Source organism: Carlito syrichta, unplaced genomic scaffold, assembly GCF_000164805.1.
Source record: "Carlito syrichta isolate Samal-C Ts95f unplaced genomic scaffold, Tarsius_syrichta-2.0.1 Scaffold305237, whole genome shotgun sequence".
NCBI lineage: Eukaryota > Metazoa > Chordata > Mammalia > Primates > Tarsiidae > Carlito > Carlito syrichta.
The window spans coordinates 306,077-330,831 of NW_007249333.1; positions in this window are offsets into that span (position 1 = coordinate 306,077).

A 24,755-nucleotide genomic window follows, 5' to 3' on the forward strand; every position below is an offset into this window, starting at 1 on the left:
AGTAAAAAACAAAGAAGTTTCAAGAGAGTAAAATAAAATTCATTTTATGTGGTGAAAATTTATCTATAAGACTTAGCAAGTAGCAGTTTAATGTTCCTGCCAAGAATATTTATTAACATTCAACAGAACAATTATGCATTGAAGAGGATTGAAAGAGATTATTTAACAAGGTCTGTCCAAACAGTTACAGTTTAAGGATTTGAAAATGAGATATGTTTTCTAAATTAACTTAGTAAAATTAATGTTTTTATTAAGTTGTATTCTACACTGTTAAGTGTGCAGACAGTCTTTCCTTAGTGAGGTCAAGCTGAATTGTAACTTAATATAGTTTCCAAGCAGTAAAAGCACTTTTCATCAACATAGTGAATGTTGAATTCCTTTTGAGAAAAAACAGTTCTTACCCTTATTGATTTAAATGTATCAAGGGAAAGATTTCATTTATTTATTCTTTGTTTCTGTACATGTAATAATTCTGGAGGTGAAGTCATTTAGAAAAATTAATTGTGACACTGTAAGACTGCTTCTCCATAATAGAAATGAGTTTTGTACACTTTTTAAAAAAATTTTTATTCCTTATGCGGTTGATACCCTAATGATGCATTCAGATGGCAGAAATGGCTATGTTTAAAATGTGAGAGTAGTGTGTGTGTGTGTGTGTGTGTGTGTGTGTGTGTGTGTGTGTGTGAGAGAGAGAGAGAGAGAGAGAGAGAGAGAGAGAGAGAGAGAGAGAGAGAGAGAGAAATGTTTTAGTAAGATAAACTTTTGCAACTATCTAATCTAATTTCCTGACTAAATATAAAGGAAAAATAAGGCTTGGAATGGCGGAGTCACTTAACCCAGGGTCATAGAACTGACAGCTGGTTATTAGCAGAACTAGGTCATATCTCAGTCTCTCCACTACTCCATCACTCTGAACAACGGATCTCAATGAATAGGGATTTTGCCCCTTCGGGTCATTTGGCAATGTCTGGAAACATTTTTTGTTTGTCACAACTGGATGTGCTACTGGTACCTAGTATGTAGGAGCCAGGCATGCTGTTGAACACCCTTGCAATACACAGGAAAGCCTTACGTAACCAAGAGTTATCTGGTTCAAATGTCAGTGTGATGAGATTGAGAAATCCTTCCCCAAAGCTGAGTACATCCTGCCATTAGTCAACAAGGAATGAACTGTTAAGCACTTACTTCTGCTATGAGCTCAACCAAAATCCAATAGCTGAATCTTTAATCTTAAGTACGCAAAATATATCTGACGATTAAAAATATGTGTTTGTCTCTGGACTGCTTTCTCACAATTAGATATTCTCAAATAAATTTCCTATAGTGTTCAGAGTTACACAGAGATAAACTTACAGATTTCATTAAGAGTACAAATAATGTGTCTAACTCTTTTGGTCATAGTCTAAGTGTTGGGTGCCAAAGTGTTGGGTGCCATAACCATGAAGCTATGTCCTGGACAGGTAGCAAAATAAGTTATATCTTTAAACTAAGCTATGCCTACATTTACTTAATGTTCATATTTAGAATGCAAACATTTGCTTTTAAATTATTTTGTAAATATAATTAGGTCAACACAGTTATTTTTAAAATAATTACTACAAATGGTAGCTTTAATTTACTCAAGTGTGAGTCATTATTTTAAACACTTTATATCCATGATCACTTAACCCTCAAAGTCTCTCTGTAAGTTACAATATCCATTTTGTGAATGAATGAATTGAAGCTCAAAGGTGTAATTCTGACCACATGCAACTGATGCATCAACTCAGGCCTGTATGACATAAAAATCTTTTCTTTTTTTCAGTGTGTTGGATATTATAGATCAAATTTACTTTTTCTCAAACTTTTTTCTTACCTTTCCCTTTAATTGACAAAATATAAAATAGTTGGCTTTGTGTGACAGTTTAGTAACTTTCATATTGTGTTTGGAAAGAAATACTGAATGTGGAGAGGCAATAATTTATATTTTTAAAATAATGAGAGGGAAGAAAACATTATTTTCTATAATGCTGCAATAAGTTTCACATATTGTCACTTGTACTTATGTGACTGATACATGTGAGTAGGCATAAGTTAGTTTAATAAAAGATGATGGCTTCCCAGCTGGTCTCTCCTGATTAATAAAAGGTGCATTTGTAACATCACAGCTGTTCTCAGTGATTTTATGAATGCTCACTTCTAATCTGTAATTTCAAATCTCCTAGTACATTTCAATAAAAACCACAGTTGGCTTCCTTGCAAGAAATGTTCAGTTACTGACACAGTTATATGTTGTTTTAGAATAATTCTACAAATATTGCTAAAGTCATTAGCATTATAGCAGTAAAGATTTAAAAATACAGCTGAATTAAAATAGTTTCTAAGGTCCACAGAAAATTCTTTCTATTTGTCTTACTTCAGTAACATTTCTTTTTTTTTAACTTTGCCAATAATAGACTCACATGTATAATGTTGACACTATTAATTATTTCACTTTATGCAAGTAGAAAAAGTTGGGATAAATTTTCAAATCCCCAAACACTTATTCCACGTTTTAAAGGAATATCTTTCCAATATGCCTTCTCTGCAACTTTTCCAGTTCTGAGATAGTCTATTTTTATTTTATTTAGTGCTTTAATAAATCATCTATTTATCCATTTATCTGTTTATACTTTAATTCACTTATTCATTAATCCACTTAATTTTTTTGAAAAATTAAAAGATGAATGCAACATTATCATCTTAAGAAATGCACAGTTTTTTTTTTTTTTTTTTAGGAAACAGACATGTAAATAAATGCATGAGTGTAGCTTTTGGCCATAGCATTAACTCTTTCCATGGGAATCAGAAATTGCCCCATAGGGATGGCGAGAGGTAAATGTAAAATTGGGTAAAGGTTACTGTGGGAGTTTTCAATTTCATGATTTCTTCTGGGCCTCCCAATGAGATCATATAAATCTAGAACAAAGCCAGTTTTGATTAATATTTTTCCCCATTGTTTCTCTGGTTGGGTACGATTACAACTTTCCATTGGTTTGTAGCTCCCAATCTAATAAATAAGGACACAGGAGAAACCTAATGACAGCATTTTAACCAGTTTAACTTTCTTTTCCTCCCACTGAAAGCCTGCATGAAGTTGACCATATCCCTGAATTTTTCTGCTTTTCTTAATGTGTGACTTCCATCTGAATCATGACTTCAGAACTTTGTTATTGTTTAAGGATGGCTTCTCCATCTCTAGCCTTCTTTTTTGTTTGGAGAAGGTAAAGAAGAAAGAAGTGAATGGACTGGCATCCACACCAGGAAGACAAAACTTTTCTGAAAATGCCTATTAGGCTTTCTCTTATGTCTCACTGGCAAAATTATGCCCCATACGCAAATATATTTGTATGGGAGGTTGGTAACACAGGCTTTTTAAAAATTGACAACTTTGTTGCCCCAAACAAAAATAAAAATTCTTTTTATAAGGAGGAAAGGGAAAAATGATAATCTGTAGGTAGAGAGCAGAATCAACAGGGAGGATCTAGTATACAAAATAAATTTTGAATCCACTAAAATACATACACACATGCATACATACACAAGCACAGCCCATTGATGTGTGCTAAGTGCCTTAAGGTACTGTGACTTCGCCAACAAGTTAAGAAAATCCCAAAGCTCAGTTTTTTTTTATCTCTTTCTCATATGCCATCAGTGATTGTTATGAGATATGAAGTGTTCAGATAATGAAGTTGTATATACACAGGTGTATTACAAACCATGGCATCAGTGTACCCTTTGAAAGTCGGTTGGAGAACTTAGATAACTTTGTTTCTGACAAAGTCCCATGCTATCAATGTAAAAGTAATTTGTGAGTCAGATTTGCAATAAGGATGAAGTGTAGGACACCTTCTTCACTTTCTAACCCTAATGGACATAAGTTATGGGGAAGAGGGGCAGGGGGGAAGCACATTCATTTGAAAAAACTGAAAGTAAGACAACTTCCTCCACATATAGTTAGATTTTACTAGTCAGTAATGCATAAACTTGCCAGTAAATAAATTGTGGTCAGACAACAATCTGATTGGTGTGGATTAAAAAGGTTAAGAGGAGATAAAGTGGAAACAGACATAGACGATTCTTTGAACTATTGATATAACGGTGAGTTATCAAAATTGAAGGGTGAAGATAGGAATTTAGGAACTACAAAGAGGTTTCTAGATTGAGAAACGGGAATGGATAGTAGATCACTATCTAAGATTGAGATTATAAAATACTGTAGAGGCCTAGGAAGAAATATAAGAGATTTGGAGATCATTGAAGAATTTAAATGGCTCCTAGTGAATATTTCACTAGACTGTTGGAAATACAGATTTCACATTTGAAAAACTATTATGTGCAGATTATATGTATTTGGGAATTATATGTGTATTTGTTTTCTAGGACTGAGATTAGCAAATTTCACAAACTTTTGGTAAGACATTTATTGTCTCAGAGTTCTGAAGGTTAGACATCCAAAATCAAAGTTTTAACATGCCATACTCTTTTTGAAATCGCTAGAGGAGAATTTTTCTTTACTCTTTCTGATGTCTGGCTGTTGCTGGCAATTCTTGGCTTGTAGATACATCACTCCAATCTCTGTCTCTGTCTCTCCCCTGTGTCTAAATTTCCCTCTTCTTTTAACACCAGTCATTGGATTAGGGTTCACCCTAATCCAGTATGACCTCATCTTAACTTGAATACATGCTGAAGACACTATTTCCAAATAAGATCCTATCCATAGTTACAGGGAATTAGGGTATTAACATATCTTCTTGGAGGAGACAATCCTATCCACAAATATGTATGGTAAAAGAAGTCTCAAAAACTGATGTATTCTAGGGAGAAGATATGGAGTGAGAATAGGACCAGTGATGTCCCTTTGAGGCACTCCATCATTAGAAGGAGAAAAAAAATAGTAGAGGAGAGGATGAGAATATGACACATTCAGCAAGATAAACAAATAATTCAGAAAAGTTATGTTCTGGAAACCAAGATAAGTGAATGTACTGTGAAGAAGGGTTAAAAAGGGGCAAAAATCTTCAGAGATCTCATGTATATGAGACTGTTGTATGTCTTGTTAAAGATGGAGCAGAACAAGTTGGGGACAGATAGATACAATGAGAGAATGCTGCAGTGATCCAGAAAGATTATGAGGACAGCCTGAACAAGAGTAGTGGCAGTGCAAAGAGAGAGGAGGACCGTGCAAGTCATGGAAGTACAATAAAAAGGAATCTGTGCTGGATCGCATATAGAGTAGAAGGAGTCAAAGATGATTTTCAAGATTCTTCTTTAGCAAACTGTAGAACTGGGTTGATAATCATTAAGATAACACAGAAGAACCTTAGAGAGGTGATGATTTCCATTTTAGATATGTTGATGTCTTATCTGTGCCACTTTTTAGAACAGAGGTGCAGTGTGCTGATGAATATGACTGTGGGAGACTCAGATTACTGGGTCTAAATTGTAGATATTTGGGAGTCAACTGAAAAGAAACATGATCATTGAAACCATGGCATGAGCGACATTATCCAGAGAGAATATATAGATTTACCTGAGAACATACCTGCTGTACACCAAGGGATGGAAGGAGAAAAAGGTACCACAAAAGAAGGTGAGAAGAGATGGTGTGAGAGGCCAAGGGGAAGCCCAGGACTGTGTTGTTCCTAGATAAGAGACATCTTCACGTGGTCAGGGTTGTGAACAGTGTCAAAGGCTATGCAGATGTCAACTAGAAGGAGGTCTGAGAGAAGTCTGAAAACTTAAAAAACATTGATGTTTTTAAATCTGCATACCTGTGTGTGTGTTTTTTCCCTTTGATGCGTTAAATGGGGGTAGATGCAAGATTAAATGAGATCCTTGACTAGAGAGAACACTTTCAATCATTTGGCCATGAAGGAGACAATGGTACCTGGAAGTGAAAATGACTCACTTGAAAGTAAAATTCATTGACATAGGTGAAAGTCACTAACTAATTTATGTATTTTGACATCTCATGGGAAAAACTCGGGCAAGAAGGAGAGTTTCAAAGATAGAAGAGAGAGAATTGTGCTTGTTTAGTTTAACAGGATTAGTCATCTTTATCCAGGAAGATGATCACCCTTTCCATTGCATCAGGAAAGAATGCTGTTAGTAGAAATAGATGATAAAACTGTTATTGAACTAAGGATAAGCATCTGAATTAGAGAAAGGTGAAAGATAAAATCATGTGAAGACATTTATTTCCCAATTTTCAAATGCTGTTTTTGAGTTACTCAGAAGAAGCATATTGACTGTGGTAACTTTGCTCTTTTCTCTTTTACTTTGGGCACTTTATGCTGTGTGTTACAACCATGAAAGCTCTCTTTAATGTGGTCTGCCACTATCCCTTCATCAGAACACTTCCTGAAAGCTGAGTCACTTCACTAGAAAGCTACTCCATTTTCTTTTTCGCCAGGGAAAGGGACCAGAAAGCCCTCCCTGAGGGAACTGGGGAGAACAGCTCATAATTCCTGCCAATGTGACTGAAATCAAGAGTTTTGACATTCAGTTTTTGTTTTATGATTTGTATACTCAAATATTTTATTAAATGTGATCTCATTTTCTTTTTTTTCTGGCAACCTAATACAAATCAGATTGGACAAATATTTTCTATTTTTCTTGTGAGTATAATTTCCCTTTAAATTTTTTTTTGTAGGTAGGTACTTTACTAGTTTTTTTCTTTACTACTTTAGTTTTTTCTATTATTGTTACAAGTTATATTATTGTTATTAAATGTTAAGCATACTTGTGAATGAAGGTGTGGGTGTTTTCTTTCTTTTTTCTCACAGTACACGCTCTCAAATGGGTTATGTGGAAAGCTTCGGATAGCCATACTTAGGGAATATTAAAAATGATTTTATTTGGGTTAGCTCAATCGTGATCCAAAGAGGGTGTTGTGGTAGGTTTTGATAAAACTTCACAACCAATGAGAATCCTGTTTGAGTTAGTGTGGAGTGCCCTTAATGCTGGAAATAATCCTGTTGGCCAGGACCCCAGAGCTGTGCAGATGAGAAAAGGATGCAGGAAATTCTGTTGTTTACACATGTGGCTGCAACTGAGACGCTAGAGCAGCCCAGCAAGCCTAGAGGGTAAGAGTGTTTAATAACCTTGTGGTTTTCTATTTAATTTTTATGCTTTCCTGCTGGGGCAGAGCATGTGCTGCTCTCGGAGCAAAGAAAGACAGTTGCTTACAGGATGCAGAGCAAAACTACTGTAGGTCTGGGAAGCAGAAGGATTTGGAATTTCTTTTTTAAATGGACTTGATTTCTTTCCTTCCCTTCCATCTTTCCACTGTTGGTGTCATTTATCCTGACAACTTGTCATACATTTCCTGTCTCTAAAAAATAACTGTACACTAAACAAAACTCAGGTAAGAATTTCAACTCTAAATTAAGACAGTCATGGTATATGTTGATATTAAAACCTTGTTTTGTGGTTCCAAATGAATATGAATCAGTCATTGTGGTGGCAGAAATCTGTATTCTGACAGTAAAAAGTGAAATTGTTATGCAGACCTCATATCTATGCCTCATGCACTTTGAGTTCTTTTCACTTTGTGAGTTTTCATGCGAATTCCTGTCATAGTTAACATGACAATATACTTCAAACTTAGCACTAATATTGATTTCCTTGTATAAGTTATCTATATAGCATGGAAGAGATGGGGGCACAGAATAAAATAATAAAATACTGTACATAATAAAAAGGAAATTGATATTTACCTATACAAAAATAAATTGCAAGACTGAAGAAAAAATATCTAGAAACCTTTGGAAAGAATTTATTTAAGTTTTCTGCAAAGATAAGTTATCAAATGAATGTTCAGTGGGTAAGTCTATTATACATTAGGAAGGTGTTCTTAAAAATAAAATTAGAAATATGTTAGTAATATATGGCATTGAAATACATCATGATAATTCTTGATACTATTATTTATATCAATACTAGCTTTTGTATTTTCCAAAATCCTGTAAATATAATTTTGCTAATCTTTTTTGAAGGAAAAGGTGTTATGGCTTTTGAGTAAATGCTTTCTTGTTAATGAATCATTTTATTATCAATAAATATCCTTATGTATACATTAAATATTCTTGAATTCTGACTTTTCCATATTTTCATTAAAAATTAAATTGGAAATCAATCTTTATAAGTTAGTGATACAATATTTGTTTAAGTTGTGTGTGACTGATCTGAGTTTATTTAGAAAAATACTTTCTGTGGATTACTTTTTTTCCCCAAATCTTACAGATTCTTGTGGAATAATAGATCATTTCATTATCTTTCTTTTAAATTCTTCATATGTTATCATTGAATTCAACAACTGCTTGATCAGTGGGACATATCTTCTTAGGCCTTACTATGGGTGTGGTCTCAAAATAATTTGTGTTCAAATTATTAGAGCCACAAAAACAATGACTGTAATTTTTCAAAAATATGAAAAATGATCTCAGACCATCTATGAAGAGCTATCATATCTCTAATGCTGATATTACAAGGCCAATTGAATTTTGCCATAATGTCAAAATTTTCAAAAACTTCCTTTTTAGCAGATATGTTAATGCTAGAGAAATTAAGAGTATTTGAAAGAGAAGTTCAACTTTCTGAGCTGAGTCTTGAAAAAAATTAACAAAACTTTGATAGTTGCTAAAAGCAAGAGGAATATTCTACTTTTTAGAAGTAATTGGCATAAGGGTTTTTGAAACATGAATTAGCATAAAGCACAGAAGAATGGTGGTAAGTAATTCATCCGATTGGAGCAGAAAAATACACATCAGTGAGTAGCAGACAGTGTACTCAATAGGCAGAACAGGACAAATGTATGAAGCATCTTAAAATTCACACAATAATTTTGTCTTATATATCATACAATGGGGGCACTTGCAAGTTTCTGAGAAGAGATGGCATATTCGTGCCTCTTTTCTTTACCATCATCCTCATCTTGCCAAAACATAATAGTATTTTCTGTGTGCAAGGTGATTTGCAAACATGAGGAAGATATTAACAATTTGATAGCTGTGCAATAAACTGAACATTATTTTACACATTATCTTCATTTTACACATGAAGGAAGCTGAGGTTCAGAAATATTCAATGATTTACTTGAAGTCACAGATATTGTTAGTGCTGAAAGCAGAATTTCAAACAATGTCTTTCTGGCTTCAGAGCTATTTCCACTATGCTGCACTGGTATTTTAGGAATGTGAATCTGGCAGAAATTAAGCAGAGTGGTTTGAAATGGGCATTGGAATAATCGGGTGCAGGCAGGAGGCAATGAAACAACAATCTGAAGATCACGATCAATATTCTATAAATTCTATAAATATTCTATAAATTCAAATCACAGTCCTAACAGGTGATCACAGTTTTCCTTTGGAGATAGTGAGAAGAGATCAATATTGCAAATAAGAAATCACTTTTTATATTTAATTGACTGGTCTCATATTCAACACTTATGCTTTTCGCTTTCTTTTATTTTCTTACATATTATATTCAGGTATTTTTGGATTCTCAGAGGAAATTTCATCAATGACTTTCATTGATTACTTCATAAATGAGATATGTGAGGTGACAGGAAATCATATTGGAGACACATTGGCTTTCCCTTGTTTCCTTTTGATGTGTGACATCAATTGAACATTTGGTGATCACATATTCCTTGGTGACTAAATTGTTACCAAAGAGAAACATCATACGTGTTTCATTTAAATGGTTGAAACATATGTAAAGTTTATGTTGCTAATAGGTAATGTAGAATACAGTATATTCATAGTAGAAAAGAATAGAACCGAATTTATTAATACTTTCCCCCATATATCTAAACCTTATACACATTATTTTACTTCTTTTTGAAGAGTAGCACTATGTAGAATGGCATTCATTTTCTTCTTTTCTATTTTTATTTTTTATTTTATTTTATTTTATTTTTTGGAGTTGGAGTCTCACTCTGTCGCCCAGACTGGAGTGCAGCGGCCACTCCCGGCCACCGCAGCCTCGACCTGCAGGGTTCCGGCGATCCTTCCGCCTCAGCCTTCCAAGTAACTGGAACTACAGGCATGCGCTGCCTCGTCTGGCTAGTTTTCAATTTATTGTAGAGATGAGGTCTCGCCAAGTTGCCCAGGCGGGTCTTGAACCCACAGGCTCAGGCAATCCACTCACCTCAGCCTCCCAAAGGCACGGGATTACAGGCTGAGCCACCAAGCCCGGCTTCTTTTCTATTTTTAAATGCTTTCAATGAAATAAAAAAAATTAACTTATAGCAATGAGATTTGTGGGATCCATATATTTATATGATGGTGTCTATGCTGTTATTTTATAAACATACTAGTTACTATTTTAGAAGCATGATAGGATTTAAGTAAACATTGCTGGAGCAATATCTTTTTGCCATACACTCAAATAGATGAGGATAATTGAAATGTACATATTTAGTCACTGACCCTCACGTTTAATTTTAATTAAGTAGCTTTGCGTTGTACACTAAGGTTCTGGCCTTCTGCAAGAAGCCTGTGTTAGAGATAGCCCTCCCAGTTCTGTATACAGCCTGTATTCCAAGACTGCATTCCATAGAAGACATTTTGTATATGTATTACTCAGTCCTTAATGCCCTGGGAGATTATAGATGCTTAATTGTTATTGAATGTGAGCTTGAGACCTTGGTTGCAAAAAGGAAAATTGGATATTGTATTGGAGGAAATTAGCTAGCAATGAAAAGATGATTGTGCTCAAGGCCATCTGACTGAAGTCATAGCTTTGCAGAGGATTATTTACATTATTCTATATTTAAATATTATCTGGGTTGATTCATATTTAATAATAATTCCTAATAATTTATATTATGTGTAATAAAGATATAAAAATATTTGGTGTTAAACACTTGATAGAGGGATTTTTTTTGGTACCAGAAGAAGATGTCTTTAGTCAATACTATTAGTAAAATCAGTAATTTCTTATAGTATTGTCTTTAGTATGCTCACTTCAAAATTTACAAATTTATCTTATAGTGTTTGCTTAAATTTGTAGAACTGAGCCTTTAAGGAAATAGAAGTGAGTTCTTTAGTTTCTGGTTCAGGAGCTGATGTTTCTGAGCTACAGTGACCATTTAGAAAGGAAGATCTGGCCAACCTCAGTGGCTCAGTCTGTAATCCCAGCACTCTGGGTTTTTTGCTTGAGCCGGCAGGTTTGAGACTGGCCTGGGCAACTTGGTGAGACTTCGTCTCTACAATAAATAAAAAATTAGCCAGGCGTGGTAGCGTGCACCTGTAGTTCCGGCTACTTGGAAGGCTGAGACTGAAGGATCCCCAGAGCCCAGCAGGTCCAAGTTGGAGTCAGGAGTGTGCCACTGCACTCCAGCCTGGGTGACAGAGTGAGACTCTAACTCAAAAAAAAAAAAAAAAAGAAAGAAAGAAGAGAAAGGAAGGCCCAAACTTTAACTGTAGGATGATCACTTATATACCTAACCCTGAATTGTACCCCATATCTTTAAAATAAAAAAGTAGTATAATGCAAGATAAGATGCAAATATTTAGATGAACAAGAACCTGTAACAAATTCAGACCAGTTTTTATGTGGAAATACTTTTGAGAGCGTTTTGTACAGTCTTTCCTTTTCTTTATTGATTTAGAATTGTGAAGACATTACATTACAAGTTAGATTTTGATGTCTGCAAGAGATCAAATGGTCGCATTACTCAACTTATATTCATAATTTCTATCTTTTGTTTGTTCATCTCTAGATGAGATTAAAATGTAATTCACAAATGAAGAGCAGGTATTCAGTGGGATTGTAATGGTAGCACAGGAAAGAAAAGATGGGGAAGTACTAGGTGACTCATTGGTATTTCATAAAATTCTGGAAGGTTCTATTTGTAATCTGTTTCTAGTTAGGAGCTAGAATAATCTCAAGGATTTTTCAAGGGTTCAGGTTAACTTTGTTTTATTGCTCTGTCTTTGGTGTGGAAATTTCTTATGGGTAGAGTTGATGGCAAGAATGGATTGGGTCAAAGCAACTGCCGAGAGTGGCTTCCATCCTATTTTCTGATGCTGCTTAGACTTCTTCATTCTTTTTTATTTAACGATAAAACTTAAGTTATATAACTTATGACAGTATGGATTGAAAACATTGATTGTTGCGACTGCTTCATGTTATCAATGAACTCTAAAGGTGTTGATGTTGTATGAATATACCTGCTGACTTTAACATTTTTGATATAGGGCTAAAGTAAGTTTGACCTAATAGTGCAGAATTTGATGGAAGAAATTCCAGTATTCATGGAGTTGGAACTAGGAGGGCTGGCTATCTTGGACGTAGACTTCTCATGGAAGGCAAAGGCCTAACTGTAGAATGCAAAGCTTTTCTCCTGGATTTTACAAAGTGCATTCACTTGAGGTGGTTGTTCATTATCTATCATATTATTGGGTAGGATGTTTATTTACTGAATTAATAAAAATGGCACATTGCAGAAGCATAGGTGTTATCAGAAACAATATCAGAAGAACAAATTCCCCCTCCCAACTGATGAGTCTTTTAAAACCCTTTGATTCTCTTGTCTTCTGAAAGGGACACAAATACCTTTTTCCCTCTCATACCCCTATCTATTTTCCATGCTGTTATAAAAAATATTGTGTAACCAAATAAGTGTAAACCTGTGTGTTCTGTAGATATAAATTACGATAAGTATATTTGTATATTATTTAAGTACTTGGAAGAATAAAGTTCCTGATATCAATTAAACAGCTTGATTGAAGTTTACTGTTTCTAGGGTGATTAAAAAGTCTATAAGGGCCTGGCTCGGTGGCTCAGTCTATAATCCCAGCACTTTGGGAGCTGAGGTGAGCGCACTGCCTGAGCCTGCAGGTTTAGAACAGCCCAGGCAACTTGGTGAGACCTCATCTCTACAATAAATCAAAAAATTAGCTGGGTATGGTAGTGCGCGCCTGTAGTTCCAACTACTTGGAAGGCCGAGGTCGGAGGATCACTGGAGCCCAGCAGGTCAAGACTGCAGTGGCCAGAAGCGTGCCACTGCACTCCAGTCTGGGTGACAGAGTGAGACTCCAACTCAAAAAAAATAAATAAATAAAAAGCAAGTGGCATGGCCTGGCTCGGTGGCTCAGTCTGTAATCCCAGCACTTTGGGAGGCCAAGGTGAGTGGATTGCCTGAGCCCGTGGGTTCGAGACCCACCTGGGCAACTTGGTGAGACCTCATCTCTACAACAAATAAAAAAATCAGCCGGGCGTGGTAGCGTATGCCTGTAATTCTAGCTACTCGGAAGACTGAGGCGGAAGGATCGCCGGAGCCCAGCAGGTCGAGGCTGCGGTGGCCGGGAGCGGCCACTGCACTCCAGTCTGGGCAACGGAGTGAGACTCCAACTCAAAAAAAAAAAAAAAAACTATAAGCATCTAATTTTCAAAAGTCACTTTTATAGGAGTCTGACTTATTTAGTAGTACTTATAATACTGCCTTATGGAAGAAGAAGAAGATTTCCAAGCTTCTCTGTTTTATGTTAGATTTGTTCCTTCAGCAATAGATGTCTACTCTGTCTCAGACACTGTTTTAGCAATGGAAGCAGTTTTAAGCGAAACTAAAAACCCTGTTTTCATCAAGCTTATATTTAGCTGATAAAGCAGTAGAATCTATAAATTCTACATGAATATATATTAAGTCGTGATAAGTACTGTGAAGAAAAAAAAAATAAAATTCAGGCTAAATAGGAGTAGAGAGTGGATGATCTCTTTATATGATCAGGGAATGCCCCTGTCTTAGGGAGAAGGATGTAAAAAGCCTTGGGGTAAGAGAGTTTCAGTCAAAGGGAATCACAAGTGCTAAAGTCTTGAGTCAGAAGATTGTCTCCTCCAGCAGTGCTCAGAAGGGAATGAGCAAGGCAGATAGCATAGAAGGCAGGTTTGACATGAAAGCAACCCAGATTAAGCTTCAAGATGATCTTTTACTTTAAAAATGCTTTCCCGTGCCCTCATTGTAGGAGCCCCAGGTTCGGAAATTGTGAATCCCGGAGAAAAGTTTGGAGAACTAGTCTGCATTTAGAGAAGCTCATAGACGATAGCCACTACTTTCTACTAAGTCTGATGGGAAGTCATTTAACTGCTGTGATCTTAGAAATATTGTAGTATAAATTGAGTTTTCAAAACATCACTCTGGTTGCGATGTGGAGAATAGGTTGGAGTAGGGGACAGGTAGAAGTGGGGAGATCAGGTAAAATACAAAAGTCCAGGCTAGAGATTACACGGTTTGGAGGAGATTCTAGAGTTGGAACTGTTGAGATTATGGGTGTTTTGTATTTTATAGATCTTGCCATCCTTGGCTAAACTTCAGTCCAGTTGTATTATTATATTATTGTTGTGTACTATTGCGCAAAAATAGTGATGTGCAGTATAAAAAAAGAAAACAAAAGAGAAAAATCAAGGATAACTCTTGGTCTGAGAAACTGGAATAATGAAATATTCATTTATTGACACAGGGAAGACTGTGAAGGAAAAGGTTTAGGAGTAGGAGGAGTCCAAGAGTTTGTTTTGAAGATGTGAAATTTGAACTGCTGATTAGAAATCCAAGTAATGATGTTATGTGGGCAGCTAGATACATGGACACATGAACCTAGAGCTAAAGGTACCATTTTAGGAAACATCAGAAAATTAATAGGTTTGAAGACCAAAGGCTGGGTGAGTTCTCCTGGAGTAATGACTTCCACTCTAAAGACTCGGGGCTGGGGTTCTTCCACAGTCAGGGATGTAGAGTTGAGGTGGAATGAAAAGCAGCAGCCAGCGAGGCAGGAGGAGAGCCATGAGAGAGGCATCTCTCAAAAGCCAAGATAATTGAATGATTCTGGAAAGATGGAATGGACAATCACATTGTGTGCTACCGATTGGTCAAGTAAAACAGGAATTTCAAGCCTGCTATTAATCATTAATGAGATTTGCAATGTAGAAGTCATTGCTTTTCTGCTTTTTGGATAACTAGGATTGAAATATGATACAGTAACTTCAAAAGAAAAATGACATGAGTCACTCAGAGTCTCACTCTGTCATTCAGACTGAAGTGCAGTGGCATGATCACAGCTCACTGCAACCTCAAACTCATGGGCTCAAATGATCCTCCGCCTCAGCCTCCTGAGTAGCTAAGATAACAGGCTTGACCACCAAGCCTGGCTGATTTTCTGATTTTTTTTGGAGAGATGAGGTTTCACTATGAAGCCCAGGCTGGTCTTGAACTACAAGTCTCCAGCGGTATTCTCACCTCGGCTTCCAAAGTGCTGGGATTACAGGTGTGAGCCACTGCACTTTGATTTAAAGATTTTTTTAATTATAAAAAATGCCAAGTAAATAGGATTACTCTTGGTGGGTAATCAAAATTATTTATAAACATTGCATGTGCATTTATTGATGGGAATAATCTGAAAGAGAAGTATAGCTTGCTTAAATATGAGAGAGAGGAGTAGATTTGCAGAAGTCATGTTCTTGAATAGCTTAGAGTAAATCAGGCAGAGCATACAATTGGGACATTTAGCCTAAGAGCATGGGTAATCTCGCAATAAAGTCATTCATAATATATGAGCATCCATTAGACTGATTGGTATGATAGAACCAGTGGAAAACAGTTTTCTTTTAAGTGCTTTTCTTTTCTAAATGAAATTAAAAAAAAAAAAAAAAACAAGCTCACTAGCAGATATGGAAGAATTGAGTAAGATACGAAAAGTTTGAAGACAGGAGATGTATGGAGTTTTTTAGTGCAATGGTAGTGAATTGATAAGGGATATGTGATAGCATTGGCTTGACAGTATGAAGGCTCATTGGGAATTCAGAGTCAGAAATTTGAAGTGAGACCAGATAGCAAAGGGTATTTTTTCTCTAAGTATGATCAGGTGATAAGGGGCAGATATGGAGCAGGCAGATGGGTGGGATTCATGGAATTCACTAGTATTAAGAGTTTTCTAAGCAATGAAGGTAGAGAGAATACTGTGGTGAGAACAATTTATTAATAATGGAACACAGAATAGGAAAAGGAGAATGGATGTGAAGTAGATAAGGATAAACGCAATTGACAGGAGGTCACATTTGGATCAAAGAAGAGAGTTATAGAAACAATAGGAAAAGGTAATCCGAGGAGTTCTTATCATTGTTCGTGTGGTAATGACACCAAGGTATATAACCAGCTAGTGGGTGAAGTAATATTATTGGAATTAATAGAAACTGAGAGGTGGGAATGTTGTAAGGATACTACATGTAAAAATATTTTGGATATTAGAATAAATTTTTGTCCCTGAAAACACATTTAACCCCTTATAACCAATTATCAAAATTTGTTTCATTTAGATAAATGTTAATACCCATTCCCATGCCAGGAATGTATAATGTTGTTAGTGATATCTTCTACTTTCTCTCTGTTTATAACATATTCTGAGTGGTCCTAGAGGCTGTGTTAGAGAACAATCTTCAGGTAGAGATAAGATTAACATACAGAGTTTTTCACAAATTATAAGCCCATCATTTTTCTAGATGTGTATTATTTTGTCAGAGTTTGGATAAAAATAAACTAAAATTATATTTATTAATAATGTTCAGAAAATGTGAACTAGTAATATTATTCTTGAACTTTGATTTACAATTGACATTTTAACAATGACATACATATTTAAATTTAATAATCATTTTCTCATGCTGTCTAAATGACTTTAAATACATTTTAATGAATTTTTTTAAAGCTTAGATGGGAATCAAGCAAACATATCCAAGTTTTTGAATGATGTTCATTTTACTTTTGCATGACTATTGCAACATTTCCTCTTCTGTATTATGTGGCCATGTGGTAGAAAATGAGATTGTCACATTCACTTAAATTTGAATAGCTACTTTGGTGTGCATGTTTTTATTAGTATAATATGTTTTTCAAGCATATATTTGCAAGTAATGCTATTAGTAATCAACTTAATTTGTCATACATTTAGGAAATATCTATATGATAGATTTGGCAGTATTGCCAAAACATACTGATCAATTTTTTTTTTTAAATCAGAACATAGTTTTTTATTTCTGTAAAATTCCCTGTGGAAAAATAAAACTTCTTAAATTTTGGGGTGCTCTAGTGTAGTGGTGTTCAGTGGAAATAGAATTCAAACAATATTTGCAATTTAAAGCAGCTACATTTAAAAAGTTAAAAATAAATATGTGACATTGTGATAATGTTTATGTAATCCAATTTACCAAAAATACTATCATTTTCAAATGTAATCAATATAAAATTATTAGTGAGATGTTTTACACTTTTACTTTCCATACTGTGTTTAATTTATACTTATAGAACATCTCCATTCATAGTCCCCTCTTTAGTTGGTGAACACTCATCAAGGGTTCACTAACTGCATCTGATAAGTGACTACCATATTGGAGAGCATAGATATAATACTCTAGAAGGTAGGCTGCCCAAAATATTATCATAGCAACCATAAAGCATATTTAAGGCTTTATATTTATCTCCTTGTCATAACTGAACATATATGTGTTTGAATGATCTTATCAAGGAATGAACTTTATCCCAGGTTTTTTGAACAAGTGTTCTTAAGTTCCACTGCACCATTCTGATGTTATTCTATTTATCTATGTTATTTTGATACTGAGAAACATGATAAATATGGCAGCCTTTAGAAACAACTGATGCCAGTATGTTCTTTGCTTACTATAATTTAAGATAATCTTAGTTATTTAAGAAAATTTAATAAATGTAAAAAGCAGGCAACAATGAAAAAAACTCAATTCTAGGAATCCACACAATTCTTACTTTTTCTATTTTTTAGAAATTAAGCAAAGTATATAAATCTTGGAAAACGTGAAATATTTTAATGAAACGAGTAAAAATAGAGTGAGGAAGATTTAAAATGTGACATTAGATGAGTTATTTGAGAAATAACTGGAGAAAAGAAAATATTTATATGATTGGGAGGCAAAGTAAAATCCAAGCAAGTTTTCAGAAATGCAAGAGTTGAATCTAGTCTTCAGCTCTTTTGCAGTTTTCCTTGCACATAGCTTACGTTTTCTATTTAAGAGATTGGAAAGTCAGATCTTTTGAGAAAGATAAACACTGACTCTTCATTTCCTGTTATTTTGAGATTTTAAATCCACTTCTTTTATTTGTCTTTACTAAGATAATAAACAACTCTGCAAAATAAAAGGAAACAAAAACTGATTCCAGATCAATTAGCAGTTGTGTTAAGAACTCTATTTTTTGGTTAAATGACTTTTCTCATTTGTGTTAGCTTCCACGTCAAAGGACAAAATCCAGAAATATCAACACTTAAAAAATGATTGAGAAGTGGGGGACTCTCTGTCTAAACGAATTGCTAATTAATCTCAGCTAAAATGGAGACATTATGTGCAAGGATTAAAACCAGGAAAAAATTTTACTTGCATTTGAGTCACTAATCTTCAAATAAAAATCTAACACTTATGGTTTTTAAGATTTATGTCTTTTCTCTCTTGGGATTAAAATCCCTCTAGATGAAAATTTTCAAGTGAGATCAACATTTTGTATTTCATTATTATAAAAAATAGCTTACTTATTGCATAGCCATCATACTTTGTGTTCCCAAATGACATATGTAAAAACTGGTTGTTTTAAATCACACTAAAATGGAAAGAATTAGAACAAAACATGTCATTGATAATATTTTTTATCTTAGAAGAGTTCATAGAAACAAAACAATGCCATAAAATGAATTACTGTGGCTGAGGCAAAAAAAATCAATGTTTTGTTTAGACATTAACATATTACAAATTACTGTTTGGATACTTTTTGGTGAAGAAGAGTTGAACACGGTAAATACTTATGTATATACTAATATTTATTTTTGTTATATAATACAAGAACAATTGATCTGAAATAATTTTATTGCTTTTTAACTTTTTGAATACCTTTTAATTTCCATTTTCTGATTATAAAATGTTCTTTAACAATAGAAAATGGTTTAGTTTATTTATAGAACACTACACAAATGAATATTTTATTTATATATGAAGCCAATTTTACATGTTTTCAAATATTTTTTCAGTTATGTCGCATGAGGTATAATATGCTTTCTGAAACTTATGGTGTTCCTATTGAGAGATAGGTACCCTTGTTATTTCAAAATAGATTGGTCATGTATTTTAAGAAAAACATCATCATGAAACATGGGATGTTTCATATCCACTCATAATTTTATTCTCTCAAAATTTTTCTGCAATTATATTAATAAAGGCATATAATTCAAGGACTACTCTAACCTGCAGTAACTTGGAGTATTCAAGGACTCAAGCAAGCTTCTACACCTATTGCACTTTGAATATTTTGTCATGAGTGGGTGGAAGAACTGACTTTCCTGTCTAAAATACTTTGAGGAATTTTAGAAAGTAAAGTTTACTTTCAGCCCAGTATTCCTTCATTTCCCATAAAGGAAGAAGAGTTGAACACGTAAATATTTATATTTGGGAGATTAATCAGGAATGTTAGATAAATTCTAGATACAGGGTTTAAGTGTGTGTTACAATTTATGGAATTCCATTTTATCTAATGTTTCCATCACATTCAAAATAATTTGTTTTGAATTGTTCATGACATAATTTTTGTTCCACTAAAAACGTTAGCATCTGTATAACTTGCTGCAAGTGAATCTTTGAAAAATGTTTTATTTAAATACATATTTGAATTTCTATGCGACAGATTTTGCATGTATTCAGAAAGCAAGCACCATGAGGGTGGACATTTATATTTATTTATTCACTGGTGCATCATTAGCCCCTAGAATTGTGTGCCTGGCACATAGTAAAAATTCAATAAATATTTGTTGAATGAATACACAAATAAATTCAAGGTTTGAAAACTAAGAAATCTTTATCTTGATTATGATTTAACAAATTGCAGAAATGAGTAGACATCACTGTGAATGGTGTGTATGTTTTTAATAAAATAGTCATCAAAATACATTGTATTACGTATGCTGGTTTATGTGTCTTTTATTTTGCTTTAGTTTCACATGAATTGCTGAAATGTTTTAAAAAGTCAAATCTGGATGACAATAGAAGCAAAGACAAATGGAAATAATTGTAGGTGCCTAAAAATCTTAAAATTACTATATCTTATTACTTATTTTTAATTGTGAATTTTAGTTTGTGTAATAACTCTTCAGTAAAATTAGATTTCAAGTTAGAAATGAAAGACATGTCAGTCTTTGAATAAGCTGAGTTATGTACAAGATATGTTGACATCAATAAAGGTACCTGATCTCAAACTAGGCAAAGTGGGAGCCAAAGAGAGGCCCAAACTTTACCTGTATGATGTCCACTTGTATACCTAATCCTGAATGATACCCTACATCTTTAAAAGAAAATACATTAAAAAATTACAACAAATGAAACCAAGTGAGACCAAAACTTTGGAAAGAGGCGGTGAGCAGCTGTTTTATAAAAATTCACTTTTCAGATAGATTTCATTTGTCTTCATTTTTTTAACCAAAGAAGTTTTGTGTGAACTCACTGAAGAGTTTAATAAACTGAACAATCATTTGCATAAACACACATAGTAGATGGTAAGTCCTGTTTAGATGTAGCTATGTATCACACATATGACTTCAATCTGATTAAAATAAAAATGCAACAACAAAAACAGTCATAATTTTACTGTAATTCGATAATACAATATCATTAGAAAAAAATTAAGAAGAACTTTCCGCCAATCTGCTTTAACACTTTGGAATGATCCCTGAGTGCAGTTTGCTAAATTTAGTGATTTCTTTTTCCTCAAGGTGAGTTCCCTAGGATAGAGATTTTTAGGGAGACTTTTTCTTTTTTGAAATACTTTTTAAATCAGGGAAACAATATAAAACCATACAGTTTTCATAAAAATTTTCAAAAAAGTAGTTTCTTTTCTATTTGATACAATGCAAACTTGCAGAAAGGAAACAGGCAGAAGAGGCTTTAAGAAACAGAGAGATCTGAAAAGGATAGACAAAGTGAGGAAAATGTTAAAAGGCAGATGACTTTCTAGAAGGCGGGACCATGATGAGATAGATAACAGGAATGACAGGTTAAGGCCTTGCAACTGAATGAAGCACAGAAAACTGCAACCTGACTCAGAGGGAGGGAGAGAAACTGAAACAAAGAGTTAATGTCTGGAGCTAGAAAAGACGAATATTAGGCTGAGTTAAGATTTAATGCACTGAGCAGGTTCATTTAAGTGGGAAAATGACAGTCACTGAATGTGAGTACCTTTTAAGTTATCTATATTGAAAATAAATATTAGATCCTCCTACCAACACTGATTGAGATAAAACTGCATAAGCACAAATATTCTTGCACTGTTAGGTTGTATCATCACAGATCAGTGCTTAATCTTTTATTTTAAGCATTCTATTGTTAAAAAACAAGAAGACTACAAAAGCTGTATGTCATGGTTGGGCTTACAGAAAAGAAAAGCAGCTCACATTTCCCTTAGAAAGAGACACCATTTTAATAGGAAAATGTATTTGAATAATTTTACTTAAAAATAGATTAAAAATTCATGTTATGTAACATATCAAATAACCTTTATTCTACTTCATGAAAGATGACGCATTTTCAAAAATGCGTTTGGCAACAAAAGTTAATTTTCAACCAAAACATCTATTTCAGAATGAATTTTCCTTTTAAGTCCCTGACTGTTGTAATCACTTAGAAATTGTGGCTGTATGTGATTATTATATTGTGGTTGTTATTCAGCAACAGAAAACAACTTTCATGTCACTGTTCAGTTTAATAATAAAAAGTGTTTTGAAGAAAATAACAGTAAATTTGAAGATGCTGAATATTAACTGAGTAGGTTGATAGCTTTGAATAAATCAAGAGGAGGCAAAATAAAAGAAGCAGAAAGGGAAATGAAGATCCTAATGAATATTCATGCAGTTGCTACTTTTAAAATATGAACATATATATTTTAGTTCAATCTGGTGCTTCTAATTTTTTTGTGAAATACATATTCCTTTTGAAGAATTAACATATAGGAGTTGATTGTTGACACCCTAAGAAAGGTGAATTATTTTGGAAAGCCAAGACGAAAATCTTGGCTAGAATGAGAAGTGGGGTGTTCAGGTACCCAGGAAGAGGAAATTTGGAGATGGAGAGGAAGGGAGATGGGAAGAGAGGAGCTCCCGGGCAGACAAAAGTGGGGGTGGGGGGGTAGGAGACATATGGGGAGGGGAAAGGAGAAAGGAGAGAGAAGGGAAGGTCAGAAGACAAGAGGCTAGGGTTGAGAAGGCCAGGGGAGGGAAAGGTAGGGTAGGGGGTAGAAGAGGAGAGGAGAGGAGGGAAAGAGAGCGTAGGGAAGGCAAGGGGAGAGGAGAGAGGAGGGGAGGGGAGACCAGAGAAAGGGAAGCCTAGGAAGTGAGATCAAGAGGTAAGACCAGTGTAACTGTGATAAGGACTCTGAATTTAACCCTAAGAATAAGAGGAAAAAAAAAAAACTGAAGGGGTTTCAGCAAATATGAAATAACCAAATTAAAAGATAACAATATCTTTCTAGTTGTTGAGTGGAGAACAGTCCTGGCAGGGAGGACGAGGACAATTCAACATCTACTTGAGTAATGTAGGAGTGAAATGGGAGTATTTAGATTAGGGTGGCTGAAGCAGAGAAAATTGAATATATTAGTTAAAATAAAAAGTTTTAGATGTTAAAATGAACAGGACTTGGTAAATGATTGGATATAGAAGGCAAAGAATTTTTATAAGGGGGAGTCTAAATTTCTGGCTTGCATGAATTGAAATGATTGTGATGCCTTTTATTAGCAGGCAAAAATGGAGAAAAGCAGAATTAATCTTCAATAGAATTAAAAGTAGAAAGGGCTTTCCCCAAACTCTCAAAAGCAGCAAAATTTATGCTTTCTTTTTAGAAAACAAAGGAGGTATTTTCTCTACTCCAATTTCTGTGAAAGGGGTATAAAACTATTTTTTCCAATCCTTTTTTGAAAGATAGGCATTTTCTAGCTGTGTAAATTATTGTTTGACAATTCATCACTTTTTTTCCTAGGCGTTTCTCTTAATAACATGTTTTGGACACTGTTTTCCCGATCACCTTTCTCAATAAATCAGGTACTTAAATTGAAATAAACTGGTCTCATTAAGAAACAATATGAGGTTAGGCACAGTGGCTCAGCCACTTTGGGAGGCCAAGGTTTGCCTAAGTCCAGGTGTTCGAGACCAGCCTGGGCAACTTGGTGAGACCTCGTCTCTACAAAAAAATCACAAAATCTAGCCAGGCATGGTGGCATGCGTCTGTAGTTTCAGCTACTTGGAAGACTGAGGTAGAAGGATCTCCTGAGCCCAGCAGGTTGAGGCTGTGGTGACCGGAAGCGTGCCATGGGACTCCAGTCTGGGTGACAGAGTGAGAATCCAACTCAAAAAAAAAAAAAAAAAAGAGAGAGAGACTCCAAGTCAAAAAAAAAAAAAAAAAAAAAGAGAGAGAGCACTCCAGAAACTTAAGAATAATTGTATTTATTCTTCTGATGTACTCATATCACTGCTAAAGTTTTTAATAAATTATTTGCCAGTAAAATTGCTTTCAACAGCATATTAACAGAGAATGGAGATTTTTTTGCATTGTAACGTAAGTATTTTATATAGTAGTCTACATTGAAACAGGAAGTAATTTTTTTGTGGGTTTATGCGATCATACAACAATAAGTATACCTTTTTCATATGTTGGTTGTAAGGTGTTGAGAAATTAAAAGCTAAAACTTCTTTGATCACAGTAATGTTACAAGTAATGATCATTTAAAAATTTTTCTTTTTTTACTTCTTCCTTTATTTCTTTGATTTATACACACACACACAAACACAGAGGCACCAGATATATTTTCATCTTCAACAAACCTCAGAATTTCAAGTCGATGCAATAAGAATTAAGTCCTAGTGGACATGCATGCACATGCTTTGTGGCAGTTTTAAACTCTATTTCAATTGAATTGTAGTTTTAGAACTCTCTAGATTCATTAATTGAATGTATTCTATATTCTAGCAAGGACAAAGATAAGTACAATGCAAGTTCTCTCCCTATGAAGTTCATAGACTGATGTAGAAACATGTGTATTAAAATTATTACGCAGTGTCATACATACAGGATAAAGTAATTATCCAGAACATGGGATCACGGGTTAAAGAGCAACAAACTGACCAGAACACACAATGTAGATTCATCATTTCTCTCATACTCGTCACCATTCACCCCCACTTAAACATACACACATTCCACTTAAACATACACACATTGAACTATTTTGGTTTTCAAATAGTCTCTGCACCAACTTCTTTTTTTCCCCTTATCTTTTTTGTAGGCACAAGATCTATGTCTTTTTTAAAAACTAGGTTGTGCACTTCATATACTACAACTGTAAACTAAGAGTTGATGACAAGGCTAGAGCAAAAGTATAGAGAAACTTGCCTCTCTTTATATGGGATTTGTGAAATGTGCATTCTATTTGGAGAGGAACCAAGAATAAAGCGTTTGGTGGTTTATTTCCATTTATCATTTTATTGTTCCCATAGCTTTAGATAATCTGGAAGTGAGATTGTTCATATTTCCATATCTCAGTCTTTGTTTTATCCTTAAGTGCTTTGCTTTCTAAATTTTATTAATTTCATTTCCCCCGATTTCATCATAGCAGATTTTTTACTGCCCAAAGGAGAAATAGAAAACAGAATAAATTGCTCAAAGAGCTGATTCTTGTGATACT